The following is a 16,117-nucleotide window of genomic DNA, read 5'->3' on the forward strand; positions in this document are numbered from 1 at the left end:
TGTAGAAAATAAAATTTAAAGATTTTAGTTTTATTTATTTTTTGTCTCCAAGTAAAATATAACATTCATAAAATCAAATACTTGATGGAATATATAGGACCAAATTTTCCTACAACAAATTTGAAAAAAGAACACTAAAAACAAACTTAATTAGTTCTACCATCTTTGCTTTTCTTTGGACACATACCAAAAATCATTTCTAATTAGTGCATCACGTTGTCATCATCTCTCTTGCAAAGGCCAATGCTAGGCATTTGCATCGGTTGCAACAATATGAGGATGTGCATAACCAAGCTCTTGGAATTTTAGAGTTGCTTCCATTTGTGATATGTTATGTATTGGCCACATCTTTTGTATCGTTCTAAATATTTTGTTGCCTTTCTTAATGCCATAAAGGAATAATTGGATTTTCAAAAATGTTTTGAGGAAACATCATTGCTTATTTCACTTTGGAACGCATTGTCACAATTTGGAAGTGGCCATAGAGGTAGTGTCCTTCTAGCACTAGTTGTTCAACTACACATTGGAAACATATTTTAATCACATCAAGAAAGGAAGGAGCTCAAGGATTATCATTGTTCTAATCCTCATATGAAAATGGCTTTATAAAATATACAATTTCTAAGGTGGTTCATGCATCCCTTATATGGACTATCATCTATCAAGATTGTAAGCACCAAAGTTCAAATGCCTTCCAAAACTTTCCTAGTGGTTTGAACATTGCTTTCATGCCAACCTTGTGAGGTCTAAAGAGTGACAACTTGTTTTGTATGATTTATTCTTCTTATCTCCACACCATGAAGAGCGGGAGTTCTTTTTTTCAACATCTTAGAGTAATTCAATTTGGTCCTTACATTCCTACACATGACCACACTCACACATTAAAGCAAAGACTTTTGAGGAATCGAATGCATCCCTTTTGCAAAATGATTGTTTATTTTCAATGTCATATGTCTTTAGGTTTGAAGGTTTCTTTTCGATCAACTTGCATAATAAAAGCGCACTCAATCTAGAAGAATAAAAATTCCATAAAAAGCACACATACATGATTCCCATGGTCTACAGACTATCCCTCTTTAGTATTTCCTTTGAAAACGTCCTTTCAAACCCTTGGAAATGTGTATTCACATAGTTGCAAAAGCTATATATTTGAAGATGTATTAAATGGTTTGTTCCATACTCGTCTATCTCCCAACATTGTTTGTCATTTTATCTTGGTATGACTAGATGAGAGCTTTGGGATATGCACATACCATTTTTTCACCTTATTTAACCTACCAAGAAATCACCTCAAGGATGAAGTTCCAAATCCTCAATTTGTGTATCCATTGTTTTCTCCAAATGAGCTCTTTTTTTGGAATAATACTTTGCAGTTTGCTAGCTAATAATGAAGTTTGATGTATTTATCTTAGCTCTCTCAACATGGTGTCAAGGTCTTTTCTATTAAGAGGAGCCAGAACTAAAAAATAACCACATGGTTGATTTGAGCCAAAGAGCTCAGGACATGGTGCCCTTAGAGTGATATGGACTCTTGAAAAGGTGGGGTCAAACTGACCACAATTCTTTTGGAGCTTGTGGTTCTACGGAGATAATTGCGCTCCAAAATGTCTATGTGGTAATTAGGGAGCTCAATTATGATTCCCATGGAGCCACAATATCCAAAGATTGACTTGAGCCCAAGTGCTGAAGCATTGATAACCTTGGACACCAATTATTGAGCACTTTGGCTCCTCTAAAATGAATGTGTCCATCATTTCAAGCAACTCAAGCAATTAAACTCAAACCAATCACATAGTCAATTTGAATCTTATGGCTCCTCCAAAATGACTATGTGGTCAATATGAGCTCATGGCTCCACATAGTCAATTTGAGCCAAATTGATACGTAGTTGATTTGGAGCTCATGGCACCTCTAAAATAATTGTACAATCCATTTGAGATCATGGCTCCTGCAAAATGACCATGGGTCTCTAATTTGAGTCCAAGACTTGGATCGTTTGGATCAAATCAACTACATGGTTTATTCGGGGCTTGTGGCTCCTATATGTTGAGTATGCATGTGATTTGGAGCACATGGCTCTTGTAAAATAATCACACACTTGACTTGAGCTCATGGGTCCTCCCAAAAAAAGTACATCATCAATTTGGAGCTCATGGCTCTTCCAAAATGAATGTGTGGTCACTTTGGAGGTAATGTATCTTTCAAATAGATCACTCATGCTCATGGCATCTCCAAAACAACCATTTGGTCAATTTGAGAAACCCTTTAGTTCCTAGGATCAAATCAACCATGCAATAAATTTGGACCTTGTGGTGTTGAGATATGGTGCCATGAGTACAAAATTAGAGGCTAAGGTATGTGCTAAGGAAAGAATCAAAGTAGCCACCTAGCTCATGTGTTGTCTGGAGAGGTTCAACGAGGGGCATGTACCACTGGAGCTCTACGGGATACCTTGCAGGTTTTGTTGTGATCCAGAGATTTGTGGGTGGGAGATGCCACCACTTCCTGAGGTGCCAATAATCTGTGAAGAATTGACCATGGAGGAAGGCGGGAGAGAAGGTGGAGATGCAGCAGGCATTGCTAAGATATGCTGAGGTTGGGAAGCAAAACTAGAAGAGGTTTGAGAAGGAGAAGTAACATTCTTTCCAGTGCCTCCTAGACCTTCAAAAGAATGACTCCAACCTCCAAAGGCTAGCAAGCAAATTCTACACTCCAGTGCCATCCTCCTCCTTTGCAAGCCGTCGCCCCCTGCAACATATTTCCTTCAAAGCTTCTTTCTCCAAGGTTCCCTTGGATTGACATGTGGTAGATAATAACTAACCAAGGTTAGAGGAGGACCCTTGGTTGAGTTTGTAGTCACTATGGTTAAGTTAAACCTTGGTTAAATTTTATGGTTAGGTTCAGTTGGACCATGGTAAAGTTAATGTAACCTTGGGTTGACCTAGTTGGGTCAAAAGATTGCCACATAAGCATGCACAATCAGTAGTGCCACCCAAGCACAGAAACCCCTACCAAGTATAGTTTGTAAGCAACATATGAACTCCTATGCCACATCATCAAGACCCCCTCTTCTTCACAGAAACTTCGATAAGCCGTAACTTCCAATCCAGGAAGAATTTGCACACACCTCAAAAAGAAAAGTGATCATCTTTTCAAGCTCTGCACACCTATCAGTTCAGAATCATTGTTAGCAACAATTAGACACTGCTAATATTGAAAGAAATCAATCGGTAAGACCTTTGCAACAAATGGAAAAGCGACGCATGAATGCAAAAAGCATACCAAAAGCACAAGTCACTACTACACACGCATCGTATTGCGACGTTTACGTACCGACGATTAGCACCCGCTTAGCGTTAATCGTCGGTATAAAAATCGGGTTTCGCAAATCATCGCTATATAGCGACTTTTGCTAAAAGTCGCTATATAGCGACGTTAGGAAAAGTCGCTATATAGCGACATTTAAAAGTCGCTATATAGCGACACTGAGACAAAATATTATAGCGACGTTTTACAGAGAGGTTTTTTTTTTTTTTAGGCCTTAAAAATTATTTTTTTCCAATGACAAAATTTTTAAAATTTTCATACATGTTTGAGCTCATAGAGAATTAAAAAATGAGAGCATGTACATCAAGCTTTTGAAGCTCATATATTCATGTCCAAGTTTGAGATGAGAAAAATCAAATAAGAGCATTTACATCAACTGTTTCATCTTGAGCCAAGTCTAAGGCGCCAAGCAAGTCTATCTCCAACTCTATACCGAGTTGATCTCCTATATCATCATCGTACTCTAGTATCGTACGTTCACCTAAAAGTATTTGATCATCTTCTTCAATAAAGCTTAAGTGTGGTGATTGATCTTGATGATTGTTGTCTTCTTCGTCAATATCGTGATCTCCATCCTCCTCCCGTGCGATGTCATTATGCGCATCTTCCTCTTGCCTCATATGGTGATCTACATCTTCTTCGCTAGATTCATCAATTGGATCCGGCATTGGTAGTGGCATCTCCATATCCACATCTCGATCTTCAAATATTTGCTTACTTCGTGGTGCAACTTGGATCACGTACCACCATCTTGGATCAGAACGATCCGGATGAAAAACCACCTATATTGAAGATGGGTGCCAAATGTCGTCAATTATATATATATCAATGGACTTTAAAAATGAAAGCTTTGACTAATTAAATCATTAGTATGCACCTGCTCACAGTGCTCGGGAAGAACAAAAGTATCACTTTCATCGGTCCAATGTTTGGTGGAGTCTATTGCAAAGAGACCGCTACTATCTTTTCTCACTGTCGCATGGGGACCGTTGTAAGTAGTTCTAAACCATTTTACATCAAGAATGAAAATAGTAAATCGTCTGAAATCAATTTCATAGATGTCGCGTATGGTTCCACAATAATCCAACTGCGAGGAGAGAAGATTGGTATCCGAAGCACTTGCTCGGCTATCTTGTGTGAAGTTAGCCATGACTCCACAATCATACGTGACTCTCTTTGAATCGATGCGTTCCACGCGAAAATGTCGTCCATATGACCATAATGCACTGTACTTTTTGTACTGTAAAAGAGCATCATAAAATATATGAAGATGCACCTATTTTATAGCATATATTGCCACAAATAATTACTTAATTACGTCAAGAGATAAGAAACTTACATGCACCATACATCCAGATGATAACTCCCGCTCGCGCTCGTTTATTGTCTCTCCATCACGTTCGGCTTTATGTACAGCTAGTTGTAGCCAATCAAGTGACATGTGAGTAGGGAGAAGAGCCAGATCTCGTGGATATGGTTGTGATCGCCTGTACATTACTCTGAATCTCGTCCTTGCATTTATTCTTTCTGCTTTGGCCACTTCATATCTCTCAATCCACTTCTGCATCTCAGGGCTATTGAGGATACAAAACTTATTGAATTTCTCCATTTGCTCTTCGCTCATCTTTCTTTCAATCCCTTTTCCTTGGGGGACCTCGCCAATGATGCGATCATCATCCTTGTTGTGCCAAGCTTGTGGCATATCAGGATCCGTGGATGCAAGAAACTCTGTGATATATACTAATGACTCTTGCACAAGCCATCCCTCTGCCATGCTTGCTTCTGGTCTTGCTCTTTGTCTTACAAACCCCTTTAAAGTTTTCATAAACCGCTCGAGAAAAAACATCCATCGATTATGAACGGTACCTGCTATAGCCACCTCATCAACTATGTGCACAAGCAAGTGGACTTGGGTTGTCATAATGCTTGAGGGAAAGTGCTTCTCAAGCAAGCATACGGCTTCGATGGATTCCACCCTAGCCTTCTCGATGCTCGATATAGAGATCTCTTTTTGAGATATCCACCTATTTCACATGTCCATGCATATGTAAGATATTTGAGATATCCACCTATTTCACATGTCCATGAAGAAAATACATAATGCGAATTGATAGTAAGCATACCTCACAATACCACAGATCTTGAATATAGCATTTCTAACATCTTCTTGTAAGCACCCTTTTATTGTAATTGGAAGGATGAACTATCAAAGCAACAATGAAATCATGTCAACAATATAACATAATAATAATTACGCTAATGCATCACTATTATCGGTACACTAATTCTACTTAGAATACCTGTAAGACCTTGTGCCAATCATGGGACTTGAGGCCACTAAGCTTATTGTCCTTTGAAAATGCTCCTTTCAAGCAACGCATGTACCCTGTCGATGTTTGAAAAGAGGCAATGTTTGCCTTGATCGCTGCCTCCTCCCTCGTAGAGAGGATCCACGTTGCTTTCGGGAGGACAACTTTTCCCGAAGCATGCACTTGGGGCCACAAACGAGACATCCTATTCATAGCACGCAAGTCTTCTCGCACTCCTCTCGAGTCCTTGGAACCAACCAAGTGTGCCCAAATGGTAGCCCCCACATTCTTAAAGATATGCATGGGATCCAAGAGATGATTGATTTGTAACTGACCCCAATAAGGAAGCTCGTGAAAGATCGATAGCCTCTTCATACCAGGAGGAGGTTCCTCTCCATTCTCCCTCCAAGCTTGAATCGAATCACTTGCTTTCAAATATGATGGTGGTGGATCAAGCTGACCTCCACGTGCGAGATGGTCGAGCGGAAGGTATCGAGCATGACCTTCATAAACATTTTTCCTCATATGTTTGGAGTAGCGTGCAAGCGATTTCAGAGCGGGTCCACAAACAGGACAAGCATGGTACCCACTTGTAACAAGTCCTGCACGCGTGCATGAATATGTTAGTACAAGACATGCGTGCAAAAGAGAGTAAAAAAAGCATAATCCCTCATTGTACATGTAAAGACATAACCACGTACCTGCGCACTCTCCATATCCTGGGTAGTCATGCATGGTCCACATCAAGATACCCCTGACCAAAATATCATTGGTATGCCTAGGAGCTCTGGAAATATCAAAGACCTGCACTCCTCTCCATAATATCTGTAACTCCTCTATCAAAGGTGCCATGTACACGTCCATGTTTTTTGCCTTGTACTTTCCTGGCACAAGTAGTGCAAGCATGAGGTGTCCCTTTTTTATTGTTAGCCATGGTGGGATATTGTAATTCACCACGACTATGGGCCATGTCGACCAAGATGTCGAGCGTAACCCGAAAGGATTCACGCCGTCCATGGCTAGCCCAAGATGTAAGTTGTGTGGCTCCCTCACAAAGTCCGGCCACTGATTATCTATGTGCTTCCAAGCTACACAATCTGCGGGAATCCTCAATGTGTGATCAGTGGACCGATGAGATGCATGCCATGTCATCAACTCCGCTATGGATTTGCATCGAAACATGTGTTGTATTCTTGCAATGATGGGAAAGTGTCTCAAGACCTTTACCGGTATCCGCTCACCTTGCAAGTCATCTCTATATCGTTGTTCCCCACACTTTGGACAACTAGCCAAATCTCCATGCTCACGACGAAAGAGAATACAATCATTACGACAAGCATGGATGGTATCATAATCCATACCCACCGTTGTTAGCATCTTTTTCGCTTCATCTCTTGATGCGGGCATGGTATTTGGTGCAGGCAACATCTTCTGGAGCAACCTATGACAAAGACACTATCCAAATGATGATTCTCAAAACAAACAATATCCAAATAATGAGTCAAATGAATGCAAGGGCTAACCTCATTAAGGCCGAGACACTTGTATCCGACCACCCATACTGTACTTGTAGATTCAAGATTGAGAGACAAGCACGTAGTTTAGACATCCTAGCACCCTCGTACAATTGTGTTGATTGCAACTCTCACATTTTGACCTCAGACTCTGACATCACGTGTACGTGGGATGTAGTGGCCCTAAAAATGGAATCCATCATGTCGACCATACCCTCGTCGTCATCCGGGAGACTATAGTCTTGTTGAAAGTGAGAAGGTATATGTGTACCCTCGTCACCCTCCTCATCCTGTCATAAGCTCATTCGTGTAAATAGAAGATCTTCAATTTCCGGGTATACAATAAGATTGCGAACTTAAATAGCTTTGACTTACCGATGATCCATCAACATGTGCAACACCAACGGGGGGTACTGGTTCTGGCTCCTCCCCATACATCCGCAAGTGGCGCATGATAATACGACGTTGATGTCGTACTTCTCGCTTGCAATGAGTGCAATGACAATATAACCTCTCCGTAAGCCACTTCGTGCTCCCGGGCGTTGGCGCATCATCGGATGAGCTTCCACTCGCGTCCCTTCCATCTACACTTATAAAACCACAACATAAGCATGAAGAGGAGATATTGACAATTATGAGCATAGCATGTTTAATTTGAGCTTCTCTTGAGGCCATATAAAAAAAATGACGTCGCTATATAGTAAGGATTGAAACAAAAAATCCTATATGGTAAGGCTATATAGTAAGAGAAGATATTGACAATTATAAGCATAGCATGTTTGAGCTTCACAAGAGGCTACACAAAAAAATAAACAGTAAGCGTCGTTATATAGCGACGCTCTGTTTCGTCGTTATATAGCGACGTTTAATTTGAAACGTCGCTATATAACGACGCTTTTAATTAAAAACGTCGCTATATAGCGACGAAACAGCGTCGCTATATAGCGACGCTGTTGGTTAAAACCGAAAACGGCGAAACGCGCGGCGTTTTTGCATAAGCCATTCCTAATCTCTACAGTAAGCAACCCAAAATCTCCTCCCACCTATTTCAACGACCTCCCATCTATTCCAAGCAACCTCCCACTCTATTTCCCACTCCTCACCCTTCTCCTACCTCTTGTACTCCCTCTCTCTCCTTTTTCCCTCTTTGGTTTCCAGAAAGAAAGTTCTTCAAGAGGTGAGTTTGTTTCAACAATGTAGGTTGTTTGTTTGTTAGCTTTGGTTTTGTGAGTGTTTCTACTTGTATTGCTAAAGTTGTAAACTAGTTTTCATGCTTTATTTGAAAGGATTGAAACCAAAAACGAAATTTCAAGAAAGAAAGAAAGAAAGAAAGAAAACTCACCTCTTCTTTTTCCTGTATTTCTTTCCTTCTCTTTCTCCTTGTCTCCTCAATCTTCTCTTTCCTTGTCTCCTTTCAAGAAGTTGCTTTTGTGATCTCCTCTTTCCACTAACATCTTATTTGAAAAAATGGGTTGTTTTCTCTCTTTTGTAGGGCCAGTCCACTACACCGAGCGGGACATACTCTCTCTTTTGTGGGGCCAGTCCACTACACCGAGCGGGACATACTTTTACAGGTAAGTGCTTCCTCTTCTTTCCATTTAATATTTTTGTTATTTTCATTGGCCTGCAGCTAGCGCCTTAAGCGCTAGCTGCAGTAATGGGCGTAGGAACCCTCTCTTCCCCTCTCTCTCTTTCCGTCTTCCCCCTTCTCTTTTTCTCATTTTTCCCCCTTCTCTTTTTTCCCTTATGCTCATGCAGAAAAAGAGAAAGAGCTTATGCGGAAAAAGAGAATGAGAGAAGCATAAGCTTCTCTCATTCTCTATTTCCGCATAAGCTCATGCTCATGCATGAGCATAAGCATGAGTTTATGCTCATGCTTATGCTTAAGCATAGGCATAAGCATAAGCTCATTCTTATGCTCATATGTAGATGATTGCACCTACTATAAGAATGCGAGTATAGCATGTATGTGTCATGCACCTACCATAAGAATGCGAGTATAGCATGTAGTCTATGTATTCTAAATGTGAGTTTGTTCTTTATGGAATTTGCAAATCTATCGAAGATTCCCTTTGTTGAAAAGTATGATTTCTTTAATTTTCAAAAGTAAAGGGAAATACCTGGCTATAAATAAAATAGTGGACATGAGACATGACATAGGGTCCGTTAGGACCCGATCCTCCTTGCAAATGTCAGGGGTGGTGATTTATTATTGATTTTGTGATATCCATATTTTGCAAGCTGAAGTCCAAGAAATACATGAATAAGGCGATACAATAACTGATGCTCGTTGTTGCAGTTTATACAATTATCACATGGACTATGACCATATGAATAAATGTGTAGTCATCCTTCAATCTTGCATCCTTCTTGGATTTCCTTGCTCCCTCGCATCGATAGCATGCATTAAACGAGAGGAATGTTGTAAGAATTTAGATTAAAAATAAGAAATTTTGAACAGAGAAGTAATAGAAAATGTTTATATTATAATATATAATATATAATCATTATAACCACACATAGTGTGGGCAGGGAGTGGAGGCGGCGTGCTTCCTTCACCAAAGAATTATAATTCGAGGGAATGGGCCCTTCCCTGGGTGCCAAGATAATGCTGAGAATATAAACACCGAGAGTATTAGCACCGAGAATAAGTCTCACGAATGGATAGGAAAGTGGTATATCACCTCAAATTGAATGTCAATAGTCATAATTGTAATCGAACGCCGAGAGACAATATCCATAAAACTTTCTAATGTGAGCCTCAGAGGATTTGCATGAGTCCATGAGCGAGATGATTCCAACATTCTCAGATAGTTTAATAGCTTCTGGACAGCACAAAAAGACGAGTATCATTAGAGGAAGTTCGAAGTAGAGCACGTAACATTCTCACTTTCCACTTAGCTAGCGTTATGTGCCTCTCCAACCTCCGAAAACTGGGAGTTTAAAATTCAACGTATATCATCTATCCCTTAAATAATCAACAAAGCAATAGAAGGATGCAAATTCTCTTGGCATTGAGGACGATATTGCGTAGTGCATAGCTGAGGCATGGCAACAATGAGAACATATCAACCTAATTTACCGATGCATGATGGTGACAATACATTAGGAAAAAAGGGAGCTCATTTTGGGGCCTTTTACGGTTTGGAAAAATAAGCTCTCAACCAATCAATAGAGGCCAATGTAACGTTGGAAATTCATGAAAATAAGAGAAAACAGAAAAAAGAAACAATACTTTATGTAGGTACAAGCATGCTACATTAATGTGGAGATTGGTTTTTTATTCTCACAAGATCTTTGGACATGAAGATAGAATCTAGTCTGACATTTTATCTGACAAGGGCCTTCTCGCTTCCACCTTCCTTTGAACTTTGAAATGTTGTGCTACCTTTCCTTTGAGAGGTCTACCATTCTACACCACTGCCTCATTGTGCAGCAGCCTCTTCTTTTCCAAAACTGCTCCCTTGATCCTGTTTGGCATAGAGTAAGATGTTTCTTGGCAACTGTTTGTCTTCCCACTTTCTCTTTCTTGAATCTTCAATTTGTTATCTTGTTTACATTAGTTTGCTGTTGTTACAGATTCACAAGGTCTCCATGGTGAATAAAAACCATGGCCATTCTTGTGGAAGATGCTCTGTGGATGATAATGCTATGAAGGCAGAATTATACCACACATCCTTACCCCGTCGACCTGCTTCTTCTATTTCTTTGGTAGAGAATTCAAGTACAGTCAAAACGGAACGAACTTGGGAAAGGTTTAGTGTTTCGAAAGGAGCATGGGTGCTCATGCAACCTAGCAAAAGAAAAAGACCCTAGACAAAAAACATTTTCTTGGCGTCATGGAAGGGAAGAGTATGAGATTTTCTCAGGGGGGTCACTATGTACAAACCCTCTATATCACGTGCGTTCAAGGCCTATATTTAAAATCCCTTATCTGTAAATTTTTTCATTAATAAAATGTACCCCTTTTCTATACAAATTTGTAAATTTTTTCCAAAACTATTTTAAATAGTCCCTTATGTATATTTATTTCTGTAAATTTTAGAAATAAAAAATATCCTTCTGTTGAACTCACGTGATAGGGTTACATATGATGAGTGACCCCCCCGAGGAGATTTTAAAATCACCAGAGGGAAGATATCGATGAAAGAAGTTTTGATTCAGCATGTGTACATGCATAAAGAACTTGTCTTGTGAGACTATCCAAATGATCTTCCGCAACACAGGCCTAATTGTATATTTTTCTATTGTCGTTTTTTTCTTTACGAAGTGTATGGATTTTTAAGATGAAGCTTTCTTTCTTTGCTTATTGACATTCTTGTGTTGTTTTATTTCAGATTTATACCCTTCATCGTATGAGACATGGCAAAACATCAATTGTATTTTGGGATTTATAGATGTTTTGCATGGATCGATAGGAGAACAACAATACCAAGGTCGATGTGCAACAGAGCTAGCTCAATCGGGTATATTTTTTACTGATCATTTTTATCAGTTGCTGGATAATGCTAACACACATGGTGTGTTAAGGAAACAAGACCTTCTGGCATGGAATTTAGTGGATTGGCGTCACCCACATTTTAGTGTTATAGAGGCATATAGGGCCAAGCTTTTCAAAGAAGTACAGAAAGCTATGAGGCCCAATATTGCCACAAGGATAATAAAAATTTCTTTATGCATGCCTCTCATAGTTTTTGTGGACTTGTTTAATACCTTTCCAGTGAAGGTTTCAAAAACAATGTTCACAGTTAAAGCAACAAGTTCGACATGCATGCCACAATTTTTGGATAAAGGTTGGGATAAGAAGACATGTAGTTCAGTGTTTTGTGAGGTTGTCCAACCTTCTATGCAACTGAAGTACATGGGTTGCATCACAAAATTTTATTTTTTCTTTTTATTATAAGCGCAGTTGAATGCTAGGCACAAAACTAGTCCCAATGGATCAAGATGAAGATTCTTTTGATGCAGAAAATAAACTTCTTGATATTGATGTTGTTGAGAATGGTGATGTGCTAGTCAATATCTCATTAAAGAATGCTGCTCCCTAGCCTCTCCCTAGCTCAATTGTGCAATGACATTGAGACAGAAGGTTCTATTTCAAAGGACTTTTATTTATCTACAATAATAAAAAGGTACACCATCTGATTTATCCTAGTCTCATTAAGCACTGCTATTAGTTTACTTTACCCTATTGATTCATATTGCTTTTTTGCAGGTGCTCAAAAGAAGAGAGAGTTCAATAAAATGCAAAGACATTGAAAATTTGAAAATTGAGATAACACAGACTCCATAAACAAAGGCATTGTATTCAATAAAGTAAAATTTTGTACAGAAGTGTTTAATTGTACATGTAGAACATATTCTTGACAACCATTTTCTATTTATCTACAGCTTGATCTAGAGGCTGCTCTACATGGTCCAAGCTCTCCGTATCATCATTTTTTGGAGAATCTGTTTTCTGCTGCTCCATCCTGTCCTGTACAGTATCTTGGTGCTACTCCATTGTCTCCTCTACTGCCCCTGGAGCATCTGTTTGCTTCTGCTCCATCTTCTCCTCAACAACATCAGTAGCAAGTCCTTGTTCCTATGGCTTCTCCTCATCAGCACTAGGTCCTTGTTCCTATGGCACCACATCAGCTTCATCTGTGTCATCAAGGTGTATGACACCTTCTCAGATTTTAGAGCTCTCACCCAACTCGACAGTAGCTGGTACAATATGTTTGGGGGAGGCATAGCTCAAAAACTTCCAAATTGTATCAGCTTTGAAATTATATACATAGTTTGAGCTGAAGCTATCTTCTCTCATCTGCAATGGCATATGATGATTTAGAACACTTTGTACCACTATCAATTATCTTGAAGCTAAATGAAAATTATTTTTTCTTACAAGGTCTGGCTGTCCTATCTCAAAATAGCTTGAAAGTAGATATTTGGCACGGATCAGCACTCTCCATCCATAGCTATTTTAATCATCTTGTTGTGGTGTCTGTACAGTTGGAAAGATATGTTAGAAACTGTTAACATCTGAACAAAACAAAATTATTCAATAAGTTCAAAGGCATAGCATGAAATAGACATCAGTAGAGGGAATGACTTTTTACCTCTAGATTTACTGGCTCTATTGAATCCAAAAGAGAGACATTAGGAGGACAGTGATCCAATGCATCTAGAAGCCTTCTAATACAAATGCAATACATATAATTTAGTTAGTATGAAATCAAAATAATGAAGTTTGAAGTTAAAAAAAGCACACACACCACTTACAATTTTAGCTCTCTGTGTGTGTTTTTAAGAGAGTTGAATATAAAGCATTGCTTCTGCTGGATGTCAATAGAAACAAAACTCCAGTGGTCACTGCGTAAGGAAAAAAGCATTAAGAAATCAAAGGCTACAAGAGTTCTCAATCTTAAAGAAGAATCCCAAAAGAAGCAGTCACCCACATACCTGTTATGGTATGGAAGTAGCAAAACATCGATAACTTCAAAATTATAGTGTCTGAACCAGTTGGAAATACCGATGGGAGTTTCCTTTGCATCTTTTAACTTGGAAGAAATGGTAGGATCAATAATATGAACTATATGTTGTACAGAGTGGTGAAGCCAGCTTCTCATCATGTTGCATGGGACCAAAAAATAATTAGGGTAGGGTATAAAGGAGGTACAAGGAAGATTGTTTTGCAAACAAATGTAAAATAATAGACACTTACTAGAGCATTGCAAGAATGATACTATCTATTTCTTATGAGCCAATGCTGCCAAGCATGGTTTTGTCAAGTCAAAATCATTCACTGAAGTTTCATCCTCAATATGGACAACTATATTAGGGCCCAGCTCCTGCAACCTTCTTTGTATCTGCAGCTCCCTCTTTCCAGTCTCCACATCTATAACAGATTTTGATTCTTTTATTTGCTGCTTTAGTGACTCCTCATAAGCAGCCTTCCCTTTGGTGTTCTTTGAGTGGGTTACTTCAACAACCTTAACCTCATCTACCTTCGACTTCCTTGTAGGTGGAATTAATAATATGTCTCTCATCTTTATGTCCTGCCATTCCACAGGATGAACAAGCTTGTCATACCTCCATCTCACTCTAGACAAAGTGTTGAAGTCTTTGGCCATCAGAGTCACCCTGTGAGCATGGGCTGCTACTAGCATTGCATCTTCAAAATATTTTTCCAAGTAATCCTCTACCATTTCCTGTAAGGAAAGAATGGCAGTCCTATTCCACCTCAACCCAAGGTGCCAACTATCACATATGTCTTTCACCAGTCTTTGAAAAGGTGCCTTGGGGATTGCAAAGCCTATAGCTTTCTGTTGCTTCCTAATCTCCCTTAGCACACCTACACCATGTTTCAATCTCTTGGCCTTTTGCTGGAGCAGGCTCATTGGCTTACCCTTCTTGCCATGTGCACCTCTTCCCTTTGGAGGCACACTAAATTTCTTGGTACCTACCCCAGCTGTTGTTGCTGCAAGCCCTGGCCCTTTGCCAGCTTTCCTTGCAGTTGACTTGGTTCTTGCCATCACTCTAACAAACTGCATACAAAGCAATGGAAAGAGATTATAGCCATGGAGAACATGGTATGACACAAAAAGACAATGACAGGGGTGGATGAAGCAACATTGACAATTTTGCAATAAAACGCGATATGGACAGTTTGAAATTCCTAATAGCTTGAAATCGTGTTTTCCTGCAAATACCTGAAGTGACATGTTGGTGCATTCCTATAGTGATTTCTCTATCTTTACAACTAAATACAATATGAATTGAGTCTATGCAAGGAGAGTACAGCCATGGACAACTATGAAAGTCACAAAACTAGAATGACAGGGGTGGATGAAGCAACAATTCAATATTTGCAACAAAATGCGATTTCGGCTGTTTGGAATTCCTAGAGCCTTCTCCAGGAAGCCGCTCGCGAAGTTTAAGTAATGAAAAGAAAAGCAAAGCGAGCGGCACGCCGAAAAGCAGGTTTAAAAGCTGCGTCTATAGTGGCTTCTATTAGAGCATCTATAGTCGCGTCTCTTAGCGCATCTATAGTCGCGTCTGAATACACAGAGGAGATGCGTCTATAGTCGCATCTATTAGTGCGTCTACAGGCGCGTTTAAATACACAAACTAGACGCGTGTTTAGACGCACCATTAGATGTGATGTTAGACGCGACTATAGACATGGCGATAGACACAACATAGAGTTTAAATTAAGCATTTGAAGAAGAGAAAATTTGGTGGGTTGTTTGTTTGTAGGATGTCTCCATCTTCAACAAGTAGCTCCAGTGAGGATGAATCCCTGCGTATCCACCATCGCGAAATGTGGTTGGAGCAAAAAATCAAATGTCTGTGTGATCGATGTCGAGGAAACATGTATTGTGCATGTAGGATTACGCTCAATCATATCTCATGTAGCATGGCTGAGGGTTGGTTGGTACAAGAGTCACTTGTATATATTTCTGAGTTTCTTATTGATGTGGATAGCTCTCTCCCACGACTATGGAGAGATGATGAAGACCTAAGGATGACCTCTATTGTGCCTCAAGGAAAAGGACGCAACAAAGTAATAGACACGGAGTTGCGTAATAGTATCAAACTCTTTTGCGTGCTTAATAGTGATGTGATGAAAAGATGGGTGACAAGATACGAGGATGCAAAGGCAAGAAGACAAGAAGAAAGGGCCCTCTTTCGTACACACCACGGATCTCGTGTGCCATACCCTCAGCATCTAAGAGCACTTCCAAAGGATATTCATGTGGATTGGCTACTTGATGAAATGGAGAAAGCAGAGAAAGACGAGGGGATGCATATCACAATGGAAGAATGGGAGTATGCTAGGGGATGCATGAGCAAGGTCGGTATATAGAATGTTATGCATAAGTTAGGAGCTTTTTATAATTTAGATTGCTTATTTGATTGATTTTTTCTTGGTATAGTGCACTATGTTCAATGCTATATGGTGTGAGGGCAAGCATTTTCGAA

The 16,117-nt window shown here is 39.6% G+C and overlaps 1 pseudogene; it reads left to right on the plus strand.

The window, feature by feature from the left end:
* The first annotated feature begins 11,323 nt into the window (after window positions 1-11,323).
* On the plus strand, window positions 11,324-12,443 carry LOC147894553 (uncharacterized; annotated as a pseudogene).
* The last annotated feature ends 3,674 nt before the right edge of the window (window positions 12,444-16,117 follow it).

This window comes from Dipteris shenzhenensis, chromosome 14, assembly GCF_047967505.1.
Source record: "Dipteris shenzhenensis isolate YYH24624 ecotype China chromosome 14, Dip_SZ_1.0, whole genome shotgun sequence".
In the NCBI taxonomy this organism is placed as follows: Eukaryota; Viridiplantae; Streptophyta; class Polypodiopsida; order Gleicheniales; family Dipteridaceae; genus Dipteris; species Dipteris shenzhenensis.